At 43.5% G+C, this 20273-nt stretch overlaps 1 protein-coding gene across 1 annotated transcript in view; it reads right to left on the bottom strand.

Moving 5' to 3' along the window:
• The window catches only part of ESRRG (estrogen related receptor gamma), a 516565-nt gene extending 498503 nt beyond the window's left edge, over nucleotides 1-18062 (bottom strand). The window contains exon 1 of the mRNA XM_056852765.1: nucleotides 17984-18062. The gene's annotated coding sequence lies outside the window, so the exon portion shown is untranslated. The remainder of the gene's footprint in view (nucleotides 1-17983) is intronic.
• Between the last annotated feature and the right edge of the window lie 2211 nt (nucleotides 18063-20273).

Below are 20273 nucleotides of genomic sequence, written 5' to 3'. Positions count from 1 at the left end.
ACTGTTTATGTAATACATTTATAGTATGACCCTATGCATGTCTACTGGGAAGTAAGTCCCAAGAGCGTTTACCCTCAAGTAAGTGAGCATACGATTGTAGCCTTAAAGTATTTAAAATGCTTCACATATATTATCCCAGCAATAGTAACTCTACTAAAACAAGTTGTATAAGTGTAACTATGGATGGAGGCAACCCAATACCAGACCCAAAATTCAGCAACATCTACACAACAAAGGCTCATGCCTCTCAAAGTAAAGGAGTATCATATGCAAGATGAGGGGAGACTAAGGACAGCACTGTTCCAGTTGTCTTTCATGATTCCTATAACACACCCTTTTTGTGCCAGCACTATAGATGAGGAAGGGGGAATACGAGGCTCAAGGAACGTATCCCTCCCTCACAAGCAGGAGCTTCAGTGTACGGGGGGGGACACTTGCGAGTGTGCAAAAACGTCCCTTCCAGGTTTACCCTGGAAGCAACGAGGACTGTCTAGCACTTCCCTCAAAACCTCTATGGAAACCATAGGAGGAATGTGTTAGAGAGTCCTCGTCACTTCCAGGGTAAACCCGGAAGGGACATTATTTCGCCACATGTCACACTGTGCACCAGCAGATCGTTCCCCCTTCAGCGAGCCTACTTCCCCCGCTGGCCAGCTGATGGGCAGCCGGCAAGCCTGCTAATTGGCAGGCAATTGCCCGCCATTAAAAGTCACCTGGCAATCCTATCTCCAGCCGCCACCGGGAGATTAGCAACCCTAGCCTGCAGAGGAACTGGCAGCCATGCCTAGGGCCTGTGTGCAACAGAATGGCTATCTTGTGGCCTACAGGCTATTCTCCTCCCTAGCCTCAGGCTTAGGATCATGACACCCTCTCTTAGCTCTTCCACTTTCTAATTGGCTTGTACTACTACAGCCAGTCCTTCCCCATTGCTTCCTGGCCAAGGAATCCTTTCCCCCTTTCTTAAGATCCGTTCCAGTTTATCCTGCTGCACTTTCTGGTTTTAATTTGGGAAATCCCTTGCCTACCTCTTCTCTCTGGGTTGGTTTGTTCTGGACTAGCAAATTTGAAGAACGTAAAAGTAATTTTAATTGGCTAACTTGCTTAAAATAACAATATTGCACCTTAGGTTCCTGCAAACTAACTGGATTTATTTGCAGTGGGTAGCCGTGTTAATCTGTCTGCAGTAGTAGAAAAGAGCAAGAGTCCAGTAGCACCTTAAAGACTAACAAAAATATTTTTTGGCAGGGTATGAGCTTTCGTGAGCCACAGCTCACGAAAGCTCATACCCTGCCAAAAAATATTTTTGTTAGTCTTTAAGGTGCTACTGGACTCTTGTTCCTTTCTACTACTGGATTTATTTGGTTTCTGTGATACAAAACTTCTTATTATCTCTGTTTTCCTATACTGATTCCTTGTTTGTATCTTATTAGTATAATAAAGTTACTTGCTGGTTAAGTACTCTCTCTCCCTTTCCATTTTTTCTTTGTCTGAGAATTACTGTGCCAAAACTGGGAGTGTGTACATCAGACTGAAGAATTCCAATTTTACTCTAGTATTGTGTTTTGACTATACACAGGTAGGGGGCTAGGGCTGCCAAGTCCCTCTTCGCCACCAGTGGGAGGTTTTTGGGGCAGAGCCAGAGAAGGGGAGGGTTTGGGGAGGGGAGGGACGTCAATGCCATAGATTCCAATTGCCAAAGTAGCCTTTTCTCCAGGTGAACTGATCTCTATCAGCTGGAGATCAGTTGTAATAGCAGGAGATCACTAGCTAGTACCTGGAAGTTGGCAACCCTATAGGACAGGGGTGGGGAATCTCCAGCCCGCGGGCCGGATCCGGCCCGCGAGATCATTTTACCCAGCCCGTGGCCCGCCTGCCGAGGCCGGGAGCTCCAGGGAGATAGCTGTTGCTAGCCAGGCCCTCCTCTCGGCACTTCAGTTTTGCTGGCAGGTGGGAGCGTAGGCGCACAAAACTCAAGCCGGGGGTGTTTCTCTCAAGTCTCCCCGCTTCCTGTTTCCTGCTTCCTGTTCCTAGAGAGAGAGAGACAAAACATGTGCCTGCCGCCGTCTCCCCCATTGCTGGCCTGCACGCTGGCCGCGCCGTGGCGTGAACCCCTCACTCTCCCCCGAGGCCAACAGGTAAAGCGTGCTCTCTGGCCATGCCACCCCCGAACCTTCCTTCCCCTCCCAGCTCGCCTGTGACCCATGTGGCAGGGCGATCCCCTGGCCACAACCTTGCTGGGGCACCCGAAACTCATGCTGCCATCTCCCCCCTTCCCCCCCCCCCGCTTGACCCGATGGAAAAACCTTTGGACTGGACACTGTGTGCATATTGAAATGGTCTCAATCTTAGGCTGCAGCCACATTGGGACTTCATATGGATTGTTTCATTGCAGTACAAACCTTGTATAGGACATTTAGATTTGCACATATAGGATGTTAGTGTATGGTTATTGGATTTGTATGCATGTATATCTTTTGATATGAGAAGGTCTGCATTGTGGCCATTCTATGTTTAATTAAATTCATATTTAATTAATTAAATATAGTGCGCTAATTTTTAAATTGATAATTTTGTGCGGCCCCCGAATGATGTTATAAATATCGAAATGGCCCTTGGCAGAAAAAAGGTTCCCCACCCCTGCTATAGGAGATGATCTGAAGTGACAGGCCTAGTACAGGGACTGATGTTGTGAACAGAACAATAAAACATCAGTAAAGCATCAATAAAAACATCAATGGTCAGTAGCACAATTCAAACTAACAAGGAGCATATAATAATAATAAAATATCAGCAAAATTCATAAAACAGGAACAATACAGAGTTATTAAGGTTTTTAATTGAAAGAATAAAATACTTAAATAGCAAGGCCAAGCATCATATTGTTAACATTTGAAGCAAAGGGCAATTATTTTTAACTATTTAACTATCAAGGATCATCATTAAGCAAACAATCATATTTTATTTCTATAGCATTCAAAACAGATTTGCTTCTGAGCATTACAGTGTTTCTGACCACTTGCTTTCCAGTCCATCCGTCCCCCAGGCACTTTGACTATTCTAAAGGTAAAGGTAGTCCCCTGTGCAAGCACCAGGTCATTACTGACCCTTGAGGTGATGTCACATCCCAACGTTTATTAGGCAGACTATGTTTTATGGGGTGGTTTGCCATTGCCTTCCCCAGTCATCTACACTTTACCCCCAGCAAGCTGAATACTTATACTATTCTAGCTAGCACTATACTGCGTGTTATTTCTTCAATACTGTGAACTGTGCTTCAAAGGGCATCATACAGCAAAATGGCATGCCCTAAAATTCAGATGAGAAAAATAATTAAGATCATAGAGCAATTTTCAAATGTAGAAATATATAGAATTTTGAGATCTATTTATTATTTGTCACAATTAAGTCATGAGTGTTTCTATTGCCTTATATGTTCCTTAGATGTTTTTCTTTACATGTCCAGATTCTATCAATAGTATCTACAAAAAGGCATGTTATATAATGATCATCCTGGTTATCCGTACTAGCTTCTACAGCATCTATACTCCAAGCTTTTTCTCCTAGATCACCCCCTTCTCTTCCAAAAGACTTAACCTAGAGGACCACACTGATACCAGGTAAAATAATTTTCAGCCTTAAACATAAGGAGGCACTGTTAGGTAGTGGTTAAAGCATCTGATGGGGACCAGGGGTTCAAATCCTCCTTCAGGCAATAAACTCAGTGGGTGACCTTGTACCTAGTCTCTCTCTCGCCATCCTGTTGCAGGCTGCTGTGTCGTCCTATCAGTCAGGAATGTAGCAGGGAGGCTCCCTTGGATGCTTGGGTACAATCCCAAACAATGTCATCTCAATTGTTCATGAAGAGGGCCATTACAGCTAGAAGTTTGTTTCCTTTTGAAACAACTATTAGAAGTAACACCTTTGATTAACTTTAATTATTACATTAAAGAAACCAAAACAGTTTTTTTTTTAAATCAGAAAAGAACTGAATCCAACTTTTTGCACAGCCTCTTCTAGGTAACTACAGATTAACCACTCTGTCATAGGCATTCACTTGAGCATCCGTGGTTATTCTGCAACTGGGACATTGAGGTACTCATCATTCTTTCCTTTTTAAGTAATCAGATACTCCAAGGTGCAGTCCTGGCTCAGGAGGTGGTTTTCCAGAGAGCAACAGGCTACTGAAAGTGAAAGTGAGCGGCAATCAAAGAGAATACACCCTTACTAGAAAGCATTATGGTGGCAGCTGAGGTACGTGGGATGCTGGGTCAGCCCCATGTAGGTACATGGCTGCTGAGCAGTTGGCGGCAACCAGCACAATCATGAGCCATGATGTCAATAAATATACCACTTGCCTCTGGTCATTCAACCTGAGGCCCTCAAGGTGAGGTAACACTGCACTATATCTAATAGCCAAGGCCTTGTGTACACATCCAAATCTAAGGTCAGTCACAGCTAACATTCTGGTTCAGTCAAACTGGAAGACCCCTCTGTTGACTAGGGGGGGAAATTGAGAAGAAAAATAGCATTCTACACATGCAAAATATTGTGGGAGTGGGGGGGAACCTGCCAGAATTCATGCTGTGGGAGAAATAATCTTGAGAGGAAGATTTATTTGTTTATTTAATTACACTTTTCCCCGGCCCTCCCCAGCCCAAAAATAGAGTAGGAAATGCAATTTCTCCTCCATTACATTGAAAAAGACTAATTTTCATGATGTACCCACATCAATGAGGTCAGAGAAGGCAGTGTGGTATAGCGGTTAGAGTAGTACTTGGCCAATCCATGTTCAAATCCCCCCACTCTGCCATGAAGCTCACTGGGTGACCTTGGGCCAGTCTCACCTTTTCACAGTTTAACCACTTCACAAAGCTGTTGTGAGAGTAAAGTGGGAAAGTGAGAACCATGTATGTCACTTGGATGAAGGACAAGAAAAATGTATTAGATAACTCTCTCAAACTAAGCAACCAAAGAGATATATTCAATTAAAGCGATGATGCTCCAGCATCATCAGCTGACCACAATATGGTCAAATATGTCCATTTATGTTTAGGAAACTACCAGACCAATTTATGCAGCTGTTCTTTCTTATATTAGCTATGATTCTACATGACTAAAAACAATCAAGTGTAACAAAGAGAGAAAATGTGGAGAACTGTCTGTATAGTTTATTGTCCAATAGAATCTTGGAATTGCCAGACTGGCTGTGTTCCTCAAACTGGGCATCATTGTTCAGTAGGCAGGCACAGCACACAAGTAGATTATGAACATATTACCCTTCACCCATAACCTCACATCAGCTCCTTCAGAGCTCTGTTGACACTGCACATTTGAACGTGGAGACTTCTCAAATTATATGGCATTGCACACAAAACCACAGGTTTTGAAAACTGAAGAAACCAATCATTGGGAGTGTAATGTTTGGACTTTCACATAATAATATTCATTCATAAATACTGGAATTGATGTTAGGCAACAGTAATGTCTTCCAAAAAAAATCCAAAGGCACTGGTTATGGAGGCCTCATCTTCCAGTACTGACACTAGTTGCACTTCTATCCTTTAACATTTTCAATTTAACAAGGCTATTGTAAGAGACTTTCTCTGTACTGTTCTTTGAAAGTTGTAACACCTATGCTGAATTGTGTTTTATTTTCAAAAGCAAGACTGAGAACTTGATGATTATGTGGAGTGCACAGTATTGTAGAAACACCATGGCATAAAAAACTTCATGCAGAAACAGTCAAAGCAAATTCTCCCATATTTTGTTAATGATCTCTCCCTGATTGGTCAATATGTCTCCTTAATCAGTAGTGTATAGTGAGGGGGGAAAGTATTTGATCCCCTGCTGAATTTGCCCGTTTGCCCTCTGACGAAGAAATGACCAGTCCATAATTTTAATGGTAGGTTTATTGTAGCTGTGAGAGACAGAATAACAACAGGAAAACCCCCAGAAACCCAGAAGACAAAAGTCAGAGACTGATGTGCATTATAATGAGCGAAATAAGTATTTGATCCCTTTGCAAAGATGACTTAGTACTTGGTGGCAAAACCCTTGTTGGCAATTACAGAGGTCAGACATTTCTTGTAAGTGGCCACCAGGTTTGCACACATCTCAGGAGGTATTTTGTCCCACTCCTCTTTGCAGATACTCTCCAAGTCAGTAAGATTTCGAGGCTGATGTGTAGCTACTCAAACCTTCAGCTTCCTCCACAGATTTTCGATGGGATTAAGGTCTGGAGACTGGCTAGGCCACTCCAGGACCTTAATGTGCTTCTTCTTGAGCCACTCCTTTGTTGCCTTGGCCGTGTGTTTTGGGTCATTGTCATGCTGGAATACCCATCCTCGACCCATTTTCAATGCCCTGGCTGAGGGAAGGAGGTGCTCACCCAAGATTTGACGATACACGGTCCCGTCCATCGTCCCTTCGATGCGGTGAAGGTGTCCTGTCCCCTTAGCAGAAAAACACCCCCAAAGCATAATATGTCCCCCTCCATGTTTGATGGTGGGGATGGCGTTCTTGGGGCCGTAGGCAGCATTCCTCCTCCTCCAAACACGGCGAGTTGAGTTGATGCCAAAGAGCTTGATTTTGGTCTCATCTGACCACAACACTTTCACCCAGTTCTCCTCTGGGTCATTCAGATGTGCATTGGCAAACTGCAGACGGGCCTGTACATGTGCTGTCTTGAGCAAGGGGACCTTGCGGGCTCTGCAAGATCTCAGTCCTTCATGGTGTAGTGTGTTACCAACTGTTTTCATGGTGACTATGGTCCCAGCTGCCCTGAGATCATTGACAAGTTCCCCCCGTGTAGTTCTGGGCTGCTTCATCACCGTTCTCATGATCATTGCAACTCCATGAGATGAGATCTTGCATGGAGCCCCAGACCGAGGGAGGTTGACAGTTAGGGTTAGGGTTGTCACCTTCTCACCAAGCTGCTTGGCAATAGTCTTGTAGCCCAGTCCAGCCTTGTGCAGGTCTACAATCTTGTCCCTGACATTCTTGGACAGCTCTTTGGTCTTGGTCATGGTGGCTAGTTTGGAATCTGATGGATTGATTGCTTCTGTTGACAGCAGAACCCTAACTCGAACCCTAATCTGGCTGGTTGATAGGGGATCAAATACTTATTTCACTCATTATAATGCACATCAATCTCTGACTTTTGTCTTCTGTGTGTTTTCCTGTTGTTATTCTGTCTCTCACAGCTACAATAAACCTACCATTAAAATTATGGACCAGTCATTTCTTTGTCAGAGGGCAAACGGGCAAATTTAGCAGGGGATCAAATACTTTTTTCCCTCAGTGTAACTAGAGTAAAGTAACAGAGAAGTTCTGTTGACTGGTCTTTTCTTGTATGCCTTAAGCATCAATTCCAACATCCTTCCATCCTGAACACATATTCAGTGGTGGTTCAGAGATCAGGGGATGAGATCAGTTCCTTGTTTTTCCCACAGCCTCCATTAATTACTACAGAACATAAAAATAATTTCTTCCCAATATATTACACTGAGAGAAGATGTCGCCTTATTACAATTGCCTTCGCACACATTTATCACATTATACTGTGGCTTTTATCAAAAGACATCAACGAGGTATACATGTGGAATTCTTATTTGAGCCCAAAAGCAACCTTTTGGCTTAGGTTCAGCTGAAAAATCAGTGGCAGAACAAGGATTTTAATTAGGGCTCCCTGATGCAAGTTCAGTTCTGTGTCCATTACACTAAACATCTCATGCCATTGACAAAGACTGAATAGCAATTGCTATTTGCATTGATATATCCCTGTTTAAACTTCAGAAATGTATGTTCTTATATTCTTACAGAATACGTCACTAGCCTTTTATGCATGGTTTGTTTCCATCATCATCAAGCACTGAGTACTTCGAGGCTTTGTTTTCATTATGCATATATTTCCCGACCTTTAGAAGTTGCCTTACTCTCCCCTCACATTTTCCCGATGTTTCGTGGATGCTGTTTTACCCCAAGTTTAATGTCTGCCTCGATCCCAAATTGAAAGCTAGTCCTGTGCATACTTGTCAATTCGGGGTTTTTTCCCCATGCCTGATCAAACACGTTTTTTTTTTATTTGCAACAAGCGAGAACACTGAAATAATCACAAACGACCTATGTGGCTGCTTATTTGGTCAGTTTCACAGCAATGTCGGTCAGTTTCAGACCTCAGCCTGATCAAACAGGGGTTTTTTGTTTGCGACTAGCAAGAACGCTGAAATAATCACAAACGATCTATGCGGCTGCTTATTTGGTCAGTTTCACAGTGAATATTGGTCATTTTTGCTGCCCCTCCTTCCTTCCTTCCTTCCTCTCCTGCATCTTTCACTCCCCCCGGCAGAAAGATGGGTGCGAGGGGAGAGCTGCCTGGAGGCACTTGCTATGGACTCAATGTGAGTGCCTTTTTTGTTTGTGATCTAGCAATCTATCGCTAGAGCACATGCGTAAAAAAAAAAGGGGGTGGCAAGCCACGTAACAATGACAATATCAGTGACCACTCCCATATTTCTGAAGCTCCGCATTTTCCCTGGTGATGCATAAATTTACCGCAAGTACTTCGGGAATTTCTTCGGGGGGGGGGGAGCCCTTGTGCATAATGACTTGAGAATTTGAGTTCAAATACTGTGCATCTAAAGAGCAGCATATCCAGTGGAAACAACCCATGCATAAAAGGCCACTGTTTTTCTTTTTTGCACATTTTCTGTCCATGTATGTTTCCTCTTCCTCTCTAGACTGTGTGCTGTTCTTTAGGTTGAATACTTACAAATAATGGTGACTTACTATGCAGTACAGAAATGTCTGTCTTGTAAGATTAGGGTTGCCAACCTCCAGGTAATAGCTGGAGATCTCCTGCTATTACAATTGATCTCCAGCCGATAGAGATCAGTTCACCTGGAGAAAATGGCTGCTTTGGCAATTAGACTCTATGGCATTGAAGTCCCTCCCCAAATTCCACCCTCCTGAGGCTCTGCCCCCAAAATGTCCCACCAGTGGCAGAGAGGGACCTGGCAACCCTATGTAAGATTCAGAAGTGGCTGCAACTGAATAACGACAGGGGCCTATTCCCCCCCCCTCCCCAAACACAAATATACTGCAAGTCAAATAGCATAATGGTGTCTATTGTAGGTGAAGGATGGCCGGTAGATACGTACATAACTGGTGTTACTTAATGAAAAAGTGAGGGAGCGATAGCAGGATAATGGCAAAATAAGAGAAACTGTGGTATGTCTGTAAATGAAGGATATTGGTTTGAAGGTGGGTGCCTGCTTCAAAAAAGTGCTAACTTTTGTAAGAGTCAAATCACGGCAGGATACAAAGTTGTAGAGACTTCACAAGCCGTTTGTGGCACACTGTTACAATCCGTGTGCAAAACTTGAATGAGAAGTGATGCAGACAAGCTCTACAACTGTACCTCACCCTCAAAAACTGCTTTAAAATATTCAAATGTTGGTTTCAGAAGAACATGATTACTGCACTTATTGGTCATCAGAAATACTGCCTCTTAAATCTATTGCCTGGGCCTATGCAAGTAATCCAGAAATACTACCAACAATGACAACAATGGAAGGGATTAGTGGCATTTATGTATCTTTTCCTAATGTATCTACAGTGCCATCCTAAACGGAGTTATACCTTTATAAGTTAAGAGAAATCAATGGGCTTAGATTGGAGAACCTTTGCATAGGTTAACAAATGGTGCATGGGTGTATATGCTACACTGGCATTCCCCACTAACTAGGAAATATATTTTGAGTGATTAAGTGGGATTGTTCATACAAATTGCCAGCTTCAGCTTTTTGCTCATACAAAATAGCTTGGAAAACATATACTGCATGTGTTTATTATAGCTACAGTTGCTATGAACATCTATAACTCTCCAACAATTTCTTTGATTTATGTTCAAAAACATACAGGGCATGAAATGATGGCTGCAACCTTACATTTTCCTCAAGAAGATTGTGGGGAGCAGATATATTCCAAAACATCATGCTACATTCCTTGTTATGTCTCCTTTTTAAAATAAATGTATGATAATCAATTACATATGCTTCAAAGCAACTGCCACTAGATTCCCCATCAGAATATATGTTTGAGAAAACAGAACCATTCTCTTACCCATACATAATTGGAGCTTCTATTATGATTTGTTTCTCCCTCTCTTACTAAAGGAAACATAACACTGTACACTATCTACATGCATTCTGAAAAGGCAAGTCTTACAGAGGAGTTTTTATAATGTGTCTTTAAGGAACTGTGTGTGTGTGTTTAAGTGCCATCAAGTTGCTTCCGACCCATGGCGATCCTATGAATCAATGTCCTCCAAAAATGTCCTATCTTTGACAGCCTTGCTCAGATCTTGCAAATTGAGGGCTGTGGCTTCCTTTATTGAGTCAATCCATCTCTTGTTGGGTCTTCCTCTTTTCCTGCTGCCTCGTCTTTTCCTAGCATGACTGTCTTTTCCAGTTTAAGGAACTATGTACCTACAATGGGCAACATGATTTAGGAATTATAGATTGACATATCTCTTGTTCATGCCTTTGGAATCAGCACTAACTCTACAACACTGTAAAGAAGTGGTACTGCTATTACCTGAGAAAAGTGTCAGCCCCAATTCAGGTTACAAAGATGGGAGAAAATGTTCAGGCTTGGAATTCTGACTGACACTGTGCAAATACTAGCTAAGGACGAGCACATTCTTTCCATTTGAAACAGCTGGTATTTAGCTACATTTGACAGCAGAACCTCAGATAGCTGTGAACATATTAATAGAAGAAAAGCATGGGCCCTGATGCTAGAGAAACTTGATGTGGCTTCACTGAGTTCTGTTTTCTGGGTAGTTTCTGTAATCATTTATCATATTTCTGTGCCTGCCTTCCTCCAAATGGCTACAGCCAACATTATTTTATCAGAACAACAACCTTGTAAAGTAGACTAGGATGATAATTAATGACCAATTAAAACAGTACGGAGCGATATTAGGGTTGCCAGGTCCCTCTTCCTCCCAGCGTGAGGTTTTTGGGGCAGAGCCTGAGGAGGGTGAGGTTTCAGGAAGGGAGGGACTTCAATGCCATAAGAGTCCAATTGCCAAAGCAGCCATTTTCTCCAGGTGAACTGGCTGGAGATCAGTTGTAATAGCAGGACATCTCCAACTAGTACCTGGAGGTTGGCAACCCTAAGTGATATGGAAGTGCAGGGAGGTGAACCCCTATTTCTCCAAGACATAACTCAACTGCCCTGAGCCTGATTCCTCATTGAGAAAGGGCAGACTAGAAATAAAACAAAACAAACAAAAACAAAACATATTGGCCCCCACGGAGCTTTCGAATGCTGGTTTTCAGCAGCCTTTTCAACACTAGAAGTAACATTGGTACTGGGGGAGAGTCTGCATGTGATAAGCATGTGGGCAGCCCTCAAGGGGGCTGTGTGATGCCATGCTAGGTCATGGTCGAGTATGGCATGGTTCCCTGTGTGCCTGGTGCTGACATCCATGAATCTGAAATATTCTTTCAGCCCTGAGCCTAAAACTTAAGATACTGTTGCCTAGGAATTTTAAATGTTTTTTCCAGCCTCTGTTCCCCTAAAAGTAGTCCCTGTATTGAGCAAACACAATCTGAAACATGCAGCATTCAGTCTGTTCAACCTGACATTTGCAGTTGGTTTCTCTATGTGAAATGTTGACATCCTTTGCACCCTAAACATGGTTAACACAAAACTGCCTGGACGAAAGCAGGTGTAATATTCAAGATGGGCCTTGCGTCCCCGCTCCCGACACACACGCATGCTGCCTCTCACGTTAGCAAAGCGCCCGTTTTCACACTGCTCTCATAATGAAATCTTCAAGGAGTGATGGAGTTAAACCGCATGAGCACCACAGACCCATTGTCCATGCAGCTCTGCTAGATGGCATCAACAGTTGTTCGCCTATTTTCACAGTGAGAAATTACCAGGTACTCACAATATAGGAATAATCAGATGGAATCTAGGTCAAAATCAAAGGAAGTTTGCCCCCTCCATTTGATAGTGGGGGGGGGGGAACCACATGCAAATATCATGGCAGTGCAGTGTAAAAACAAGGAACTTATTTGTAAGACGTATCAGGGACTCTAAGAAAGGGTACAGATTCCTTTTAGTTGTTGTTCCTTTTTGAAGGCAGTATTCCTTCAGTCCGTTTTTTTTTCTAAAAGGCATTTAAAATCAATATAAAACTGCAATATTAGAAAAAAAATTATATTCATTATTCAAACAGCTGTCTTGAAACGGTCCCTTGTTCATGAGGAAATCTTCAGTTAGTTTTTCAAGTAGGAGCAGTTTCAGTTGAAAGATTCACCAACTGCCCCCTGGAGAAAACTGAAGATCTGCATTTAAATGGAGATATATTGTTTCCAAATGTGCACTACCTGGAAGGCGCATACTGTCAGGGCTTCTTAGCGAATGGATTTAAAATTGCATTAGGTAAGTTTCATTGCTATAGCCCTTTTCATTTCATAGGACTGTGGTGACTTGTTATGATTTTGTATACTTGAAGGAGAAGGGTTGTGTTTTTTTGCCCTAATAAGTTAAAATTAAATCCTCTCTCTTATACAGTGAGCAATCTCTTTTAGAGAAAAGGTGTAGGTGTATTTAGGAAAGACCACAGTGGCCTGCTTGGATACAAGCGGTGACATAATTGAGAAGTGTGCTCACCTAGAGTGATGGAGTATAAAACCTACTGTACAATACAGTTAATTTAGAGCCATAAAAATACTGTGTAAAATTTTTATCTTGTGGCTGACCCATATCATATCATGTTTCTTATTCACAAGCCATAGGTTTTTTCATTAATATAATATTTGGCATTTAACACTCAGCATTTAAATTTATGCATTTTTGAAGTGTACTCTTAAGCACATTTAAAATTAAACACACCACATCAATACAGCTGGTTATTAATATACATGCTTTCTCGCTTTTTAAACCGAAAAGACTATGTTAGCTGTCCACAATACATGGTTAAAACCCTGGAGACTTCAAATGAATCCTGGTTGGCATATTGGAAAACCATTATCAGATCAGATTATTCCCCCCTTTTCCTCATATTGTATATGAATGCAAAGACAGGCATGTATTCTTTTGACTCACACACATACAAAAGAAAAACCTTGCAGAAAAGTTTTGCATAAAGTATGCTGTTAAGGCATGTGTAATCGTCAGAAAGAAAAAGACACTCACAGTCTGTTTCAAACACTCAGGCATTAGTCTAGGCAGCCTCTTGCTGAATTTCGGTTGCAATGAAACATCCCTGTAAACGAGGTTACTGAGAACAGACCAAGATACCCTTCCTCAGCAACACCTTCAACAGGAGCTCTTCAGCTGTCTACTTAGTTTGTTATGCCTTATCTTACAGCACTGACATTCTAATGCTGATTCAAATTCTGGGTTCAAAATGAAAGCTGAAATATCTTTAAGATCACTTAATATTGAAATACTGCTGCAATAATAAATGGTGCTAGGATGATGATGTAGATACAGTATTCTCTATGGGAACCTTTTAATTTTGAGAACCCACTGCAAAATGCAATATAGTAGAGCATACAGTTAATGTATTCTAATTATCTGCTTATTTTGATATTGGCTACATTAAGCACAAAATTGCCAACTTTTGCCTACTGAATAGTTTAAAAATTAAGTGTCACTACAGTTATCAGATTCTAGCATGCATTTGAAAAAAATATGTTCTCATGCTATTTTTTTTAAAAACAGACATACATGCCAAATTTCACGTAGCCATTTCCCTAGATTCCACATACTATATACTGAAATTACTTCCCATTTTACAACATTCCTATATTATTATTAAATGTACATGAGGACAGCCATGTGTGATGGTCGTAAGACTTACATGAACACGCCAAGGTACGCCACAATTGGCTGTGTTACACACAGTAAGCAACGTGTGGCTTCATGCTAGTTCCAAGACAGAAGATACACTAACCAGCTGAAATTGTGAGCATCCTCAGTATAGAAAAAGAGGTCTGACTCAGATATTACACATAAGTGGGTACTGCAGATATATGAATCACTTTCATTTCTATCAGTGCAACCCTTAAGAACACTTTCCTGGGAGTAAGCCCCACTGAGTAGACCTGAGTAGAATTCTGAGTAGACGGGCTTAAGATTTTCCCAAAATTCCTGTTCTTTAATGTAACATCTGAACTGGAAAAGCATGTATCTCACAACTGTCGGATCCATGCATCAGAAATAGCAAATGCTTTGTGGCTCTAATTTTGACATTATATTAGAAGCAGGGATTTCGAAGCAGGATACACTGCTTCTAGAACAGTTCCTAACTACCCATTCCTATGCATATTTACTTGAAGAGTACAACACACTGGGGCATAATGGGGCTTTTCCAGGAGAGTAAACAAAAGATTGCCACCTCAGTCCTGTTAGAATGGGGGTCATATATCTTAAATCTAGTGTAAAATGCAGCAGTCCATAAGTCTTCCTCACACCTTTTCCCCATGAAATAAGATTAGATGCCTAAAACTTTCCCCATGCCACCTTTTTATCTTCCACAGCTTCCTATTAGAGCCAAGATGTGTCACTGTTGCCTCAACATTGACTGTTAATCCATTGGACATTGTAATTTCTCTTATGGATTCATTTGCCTAGACATCTACTTTCCCAACTGCCATGTTTAAGTTTCCCAACTTCCATATTAACAACTACATTGTTGAGAATTGAAGGAATTTACAATGGGAGCAATCAGAACACCCGACTCTTACCAAACTCCTGTTTTTCCTCTTTTTTTTAACCTTATGGAAGAAAATGCACCATGAGGTAGCAGCTTCTCAAGTGGCCTTTGCTAACTTTGAGAAATGAATTTCGCCACATTAATAAATTTACTGCTTCAGTAAAGTTCAGTAAAGTTCCAAAATTTCTTTCTAGATCGCCTGGGACCCAAAGAAAAAGATGCCCAGGCTTTCTGTCAAAAAGCGGTTTCCTTTATAAACACCGCTGTTCCATGTGCTACTCTTTTGTTACTGAGGCCTTTTCTCTTTTCTGTGTGGAAACAGCATGAAACCGGCACAGCGATAGGCACGTGATGACTGCACATGCCACTGTATGCATTGATAGCAAAATTCATGCATATTAGATCTATCAGAACATTTCAAAGCAGGTAATACAATGAGTACTCAGCTTGCTGGGGGTAAAGGGAAGATGACTGGAGAAGGCACTGGCAAACCACCCTGTAAACAAAGGGGTTACTGCACTTGGTATTCCCAGCGATGTATTAAGAGTTTGAAAATGTTATAAAAAACATCGCTTTAAAAGGTTTTTGGATACTACGGCTTATAAATGGTTGGAAAACGTCTTCACAGCTAAAGGGGCCAAACAAAGTGCGAACAGTATTTTTTTATAACTTTTTCAAACTCTTAATATATCGCTGGGAATACATAGAAAGTGCGAACAGTATTTTTTAAAACGTTTTCAAACTCTTAATACATCGCTGGGAATACAAGTGCGGTAACCCCCAAAAAGTCTGCCTAGTAAACGTCGGGATGTGACATCACCCCATGGGTCAGGAATGCTTGCACAGGGGACCTTTACCTTTTTAATACATGTAGATTTCAAACTTTTTTTGTACACAGAAGTGCTGTCTGGGCACAAAAAGCATAACACAGAATACAGCTTCTGTCTCCAAGTCCTCTCCTCACACACGCAAGATGTTAATTGTTCATATGCACCTCATATGAACCTCTTTGCCTACACACCCACACAGAAATACACAGAGTTCTTCAGGTCATGGACTTCTCTCACCTGCTTATGTTCCTTTGTAAAAGCACCATTCACACTGCTGGCACCATTTAATTAAGAAATTATTACTATAATAATTCCACCCAAGCCCAAATGAAGACATGATTTTCCAGCTACCAGACGCAAGACTGGCCAACAAGCTCTCTACCACAAGTACAGACAAAGTTGTCTAATTGTAAATTATCCAGCTAATTATTGGTATTGCTGCCTAGCTCACCTCCCCATGTGTAAAGTGGCCCACGGTTCTCCAAATGAGCACAAGCAAAACACACTAAAGGGGGGAAATGAGATATAGAAATACACCTGCTGCTCCTACTTTTTGGACCTTTGGGGAGTTTAGCTGACTTACACCGCTCTAAACCTTGGACAGGGAGGGACAACCTCTTTCTCTCTTACCCCCTAATTTTTTTCTAATTTAATATTTTGCAGGTGAATAGAACTTTGCGTGTGCGGCCAGCAGTCCAACACAAACAAAGCAGCCCCATTTTCTTACTGCCTAATCCAATGCATGTTTACTTGAAAGTAAATCACACTACTGCGCTCAAATGACTTTCAAGAGTGCAGCCTTATCTTAGGCATGTTTGCTCAGAAGTAAGCGTGAGTGAGTTCAGCGGGGCACATTTCCAAGCAAATGTGGTGAAGCAGCACCATGTGGCCTCCATATTAATGAACAGGAAGAAAAGCAGAGGCCATTTATTCATGGAAGGTTTTGCATTGGATTTGCCACTGTATAGATGCACTTTCCCCCCATCCGAATTCTCAAAACTCTGCATGGGGGCATATTGTTGAGTTCGGAGAATATGGATGGGGAAAAATTCACTGTTTGGGGGCTTCCTAGAGGCACCTGGTCGGCCCCTGTGTGAACAGACTGCTGGACTTGATGGGCCTCGGCCTGATCCAGCGGGGTCTTTCTTATGTTGTGAAAAGTGCATCTAAACAGTGGCAAATCCTTGTTAGCAAAAGTATATACAATTTATTTTTAGATGGAAAGGAGTGAGGGGGAAGTCCTTTTAAGTTTAAATTACTATTATTCTAGTTGTCTTTTACCACTTTATCAGTTTTTTTTTTTAGTAAAGTTGATGTTACGTTGTATATTAAATGAAGAAAACAATAACATTTTTATTAAACACTGGCAAATCCAACGCAAAACCTTCCATGAACAAATGGCCAGACAGGCAATGAGCCTCTCTCCTCGCAACTTATCCAAGCGGGCAACCCTTTCGGTTCTGGGAAGTCAGGCACCAGAGCGTGCTCCAACAGAAGGGAAAGGCGCTAGCCGCTTGTGTCGGTGGGTCTCTGAGCAGCACCGCACGGAGCTTCCCTGGTCCCACCCCACAAGCTCTTTTAAACGGATGGCGCCGGGCCGGGCAACCCAGGACGGGAGGGCAGCCCCGGATTGGCGAAGCTGGGGTAGGAGTGCGGGACTTGTGAGCCCCGTGCAAGGGGATCTAGGAGAGGCGGGACAGGTATACACACACACACAAGGTAGCAGCAAATAATAGCACACAGCGACGATTGCTGGCACACCGTACCGACGCCCAGCTTGAAAGTCCCACCCCCTGCTACCCCCCTCCCGGTACAGCCAAGAGCCAACCCTGTCCGTGCCAGCCTCGGACAGCCCCCCCCCCCCCCCCATCCTGGTTTCTCGAACCCGGGCCGGTTGAACTGCTTTCTCTCTCTCTCTCTCTCTCTCTGGTCATTTACACACGGAAGGTCTTGCATTGGATTTGCCCCTCCAGAGATGCACATTTCCCCCCGCCCGGCTTCTCAGAACTCGACACGGGTCTGAAATGCATCTCCTCGCTGGAGAAGGTTGCAAAGGGCAGAAGCAGGACGACACCTGCGGGGATCGGAATCTGTCGGCACGCACGCCTTCACGCACACACACACACAAACCGCACTATCAAAAAATAGCAACCAGCTGGGGGGGGGGGTCAATATTGCCTGGGTGGCTGATCTGACTGTGTGGTTTCTATGGACAGGAACTGACTCGGAAGGAAGTCGGATCGAGGAGGTCTGAAGGTGGAAAGGGGAGGTGGGGGGGAGGAGGCGGAGGAGTGTCACAGTCTTGCAAATTATAAACCCCCAAAAAAATTAAAAGGAGGGGGAAACCAAAGGCCCCGATGCAATGTTAGTTTGCAGATGGGCATGATGATAGAAGGTCTCGGACTCGCTTTACCTGGTCGGGGCAGAAGCGCCGGCAGCCTAATCCGGGGAGTCGCCGGGGGCTGCAAAGAAGCCGAAGCCGGTTTCTTTCCCTAGCAAAGTCTACAACCCCATGCAGGGACCTGGCCAAATCTTGACACACGCCTCCTCGCACTGGGCTCCCGCGACCTCAGCCGGAGAACGGGGGGAGCTGCCCGCCCGAGGCAGCCCCGGGCCGCCGCCTCCAGCTGCCGCCCGCGGCTCGGCGAGCTCCCCCGCACCACGGGGTCCCTTCAAAGGAGGGCTCCGCACCGGCCGAGGCGGGCTGGCCGCGGGAGGAAGGCGGCGGAGGGCGCCCGCAGGAGGAGGCGGCCTCCCTGTTTCCTTGGTAGAGTCGAGCCGCACTCGGTCTGACCCAGGACGTCACTCCGCCTGTCTGTTTTCTCAATGATAACTTGGCAGGAGCAGGGGGAAGCTGCCAGGTTCCCCCCCCCCCACCACCACCACTCGCATGAGATCATTGCTGGGTATGTGCACTTTTCTTATATGCATTGAACACAAATAAATAAATTAGCCAAAGCTCCTTTCTTGTCTGCTTGTGGTGATCGTGAGCTGCCTGCTTGGTTGTGTTTGCACTGGTTTGAATCCGGCTGCTCGCCTCTGAGTCGAGGAGTGTGTCTTGGTGGTGGTGGTGGTTGTTTTGCTGATGCTCTTAAAGCGGCTTATGGGGAAGGGAGAATAAAGTCTTCTCTGGAAAACGGAGATACGACCAGTCTGTATCGATCTGTGCAAGTGATCCACCAGCGTTTGTTTAGAGAGCCCACCCATTTCTTACGATTTGCAGCTCCCCTCCCCTCCCCCGTCAACGCCACTGAGCCACAGTCTCCCCCCGCCAAGAACACCCGTTCTAGAGAAAGGATCCTACCAGATCCCAGTGATTTCCCCATCTGCCCCCTCTCATTCATCTTGATTAAACGCCATAAGGATGTCTGGTGTCTTTTAATTATGTGCATAGCCATATTACAGTGTCTTGTCAAAAGGAAAAATACGTTGGATTTTAATTTTTCACCCCTGCTCTCCAAATTCCACCAAAGTATTTTTTTACAGGCAGTATTTAAATGCTACTGATAATAATGGAACCGCAGAACCATAATAAATTCCAGGTCCAGAACTTGATCCAGCCTGTGTTGCTACTTACTCTGCTGTGCCGTCGAAATAATGCATTTGGGTCCGTACCTCAAACATAAATTATTTGTCATCTTAGCACAAGATTGTTGGAATTTTCTAAAAATCTGGCTGCAGGCAGAACTTGTTGTTAACGTGTTAGTTGTTATATTAATATTTAGGTCAGCTGCCAAAATTGGGTGAGGTCGCAACCAGCTATATTTTTGAGGCATTATTCAATATCCACCAAAGAACTATGACCAGCATCTAGAGTGTTCCATTGGGTTGCCAACCTCCAGGTGGTGGCTGGAATTACAACTGATCTCCAGCCGATAAAGATCAGTTCACCTCGAGAAAATGGCCGCTTTGGCAGTTGGACTCTATGGCATTGAAGTCCCTCCCCTCTCCAAACCCCGCCCTCCTCAGGCTCCACCCCCAAAATCTCCAGGTAATTCCCAACCTGGAGCTGGCAATGATGATGACATGTGTAAGGGTTTGTTCACTATAGTACAGTTTGTGTTGCCATACCATTGTTTAAATTTGTGATCGGAGTACTGGTGTAGTGTCTTGTGTGCATGTGTAAAGTGCCATCAAGTTGGAGCCAATTTATGGTGACCCAGTAGGGTTTTCAACGCAAGAGGCATTCAAAGGCGGTTTGCCATTGCCTTCCTCTGCATAGTCCTTGGAGTTCTCCCATCCAAATACTAACTAAGGCCAACCCTGCTTAGCTTCTGAGATTAGGCTAGCCTGGGCTATCCAGGCCAGGGTGGTGGCTTAGCAAATGAACTGGGAGATCCTAGTTCAAATCTCACCTCTGTTTTGCGCTAGTTGCATGGCTTCAGGTAAGCTATTCTGCCTCGAGCCCTAGTCTGCAATATGGGGATAATAATACAGGCTTACCTCAAGGGACTGTTTTGAGGCTTACAATAACATAATGCTTTGAAAACTGAAAGGCAAAGTATTAATATTATGAAGGGTATTGGTCTGCAGTTCTTACCAAAGCCTCCACTTCATATATGGTTCTAGCTCTTATTTCTCCAATATACTTTCTGCATACTTTTGTCTTTATTGTCACCCAGTTGTGATTGAGCTATCATAGGTTGCCATATTTTGGCACAATGACCAATGCTTAGTCAGACTCTGGGAGATTCGGGCCCGAA

The sequence above is a fragment of the Euleptes europaea genome, chromosome 7, assembly GCF_029931775.1.
Source record: "Euleptes europaea isolate rEulEur1 chromosome 7, rEulEur1.hap1, whole genome shotgun sequence".
NCBI lineage: Eukaryota > Metazoa > Chordata > Lepidosauria > Squamata > Sphaerodactylidae > Euleptes > Euleptes europaea.
Note: the sequence above shows the minus strand (reverse complement) of the source record. Positions and strands in the feature narration are given on the sequence as shown.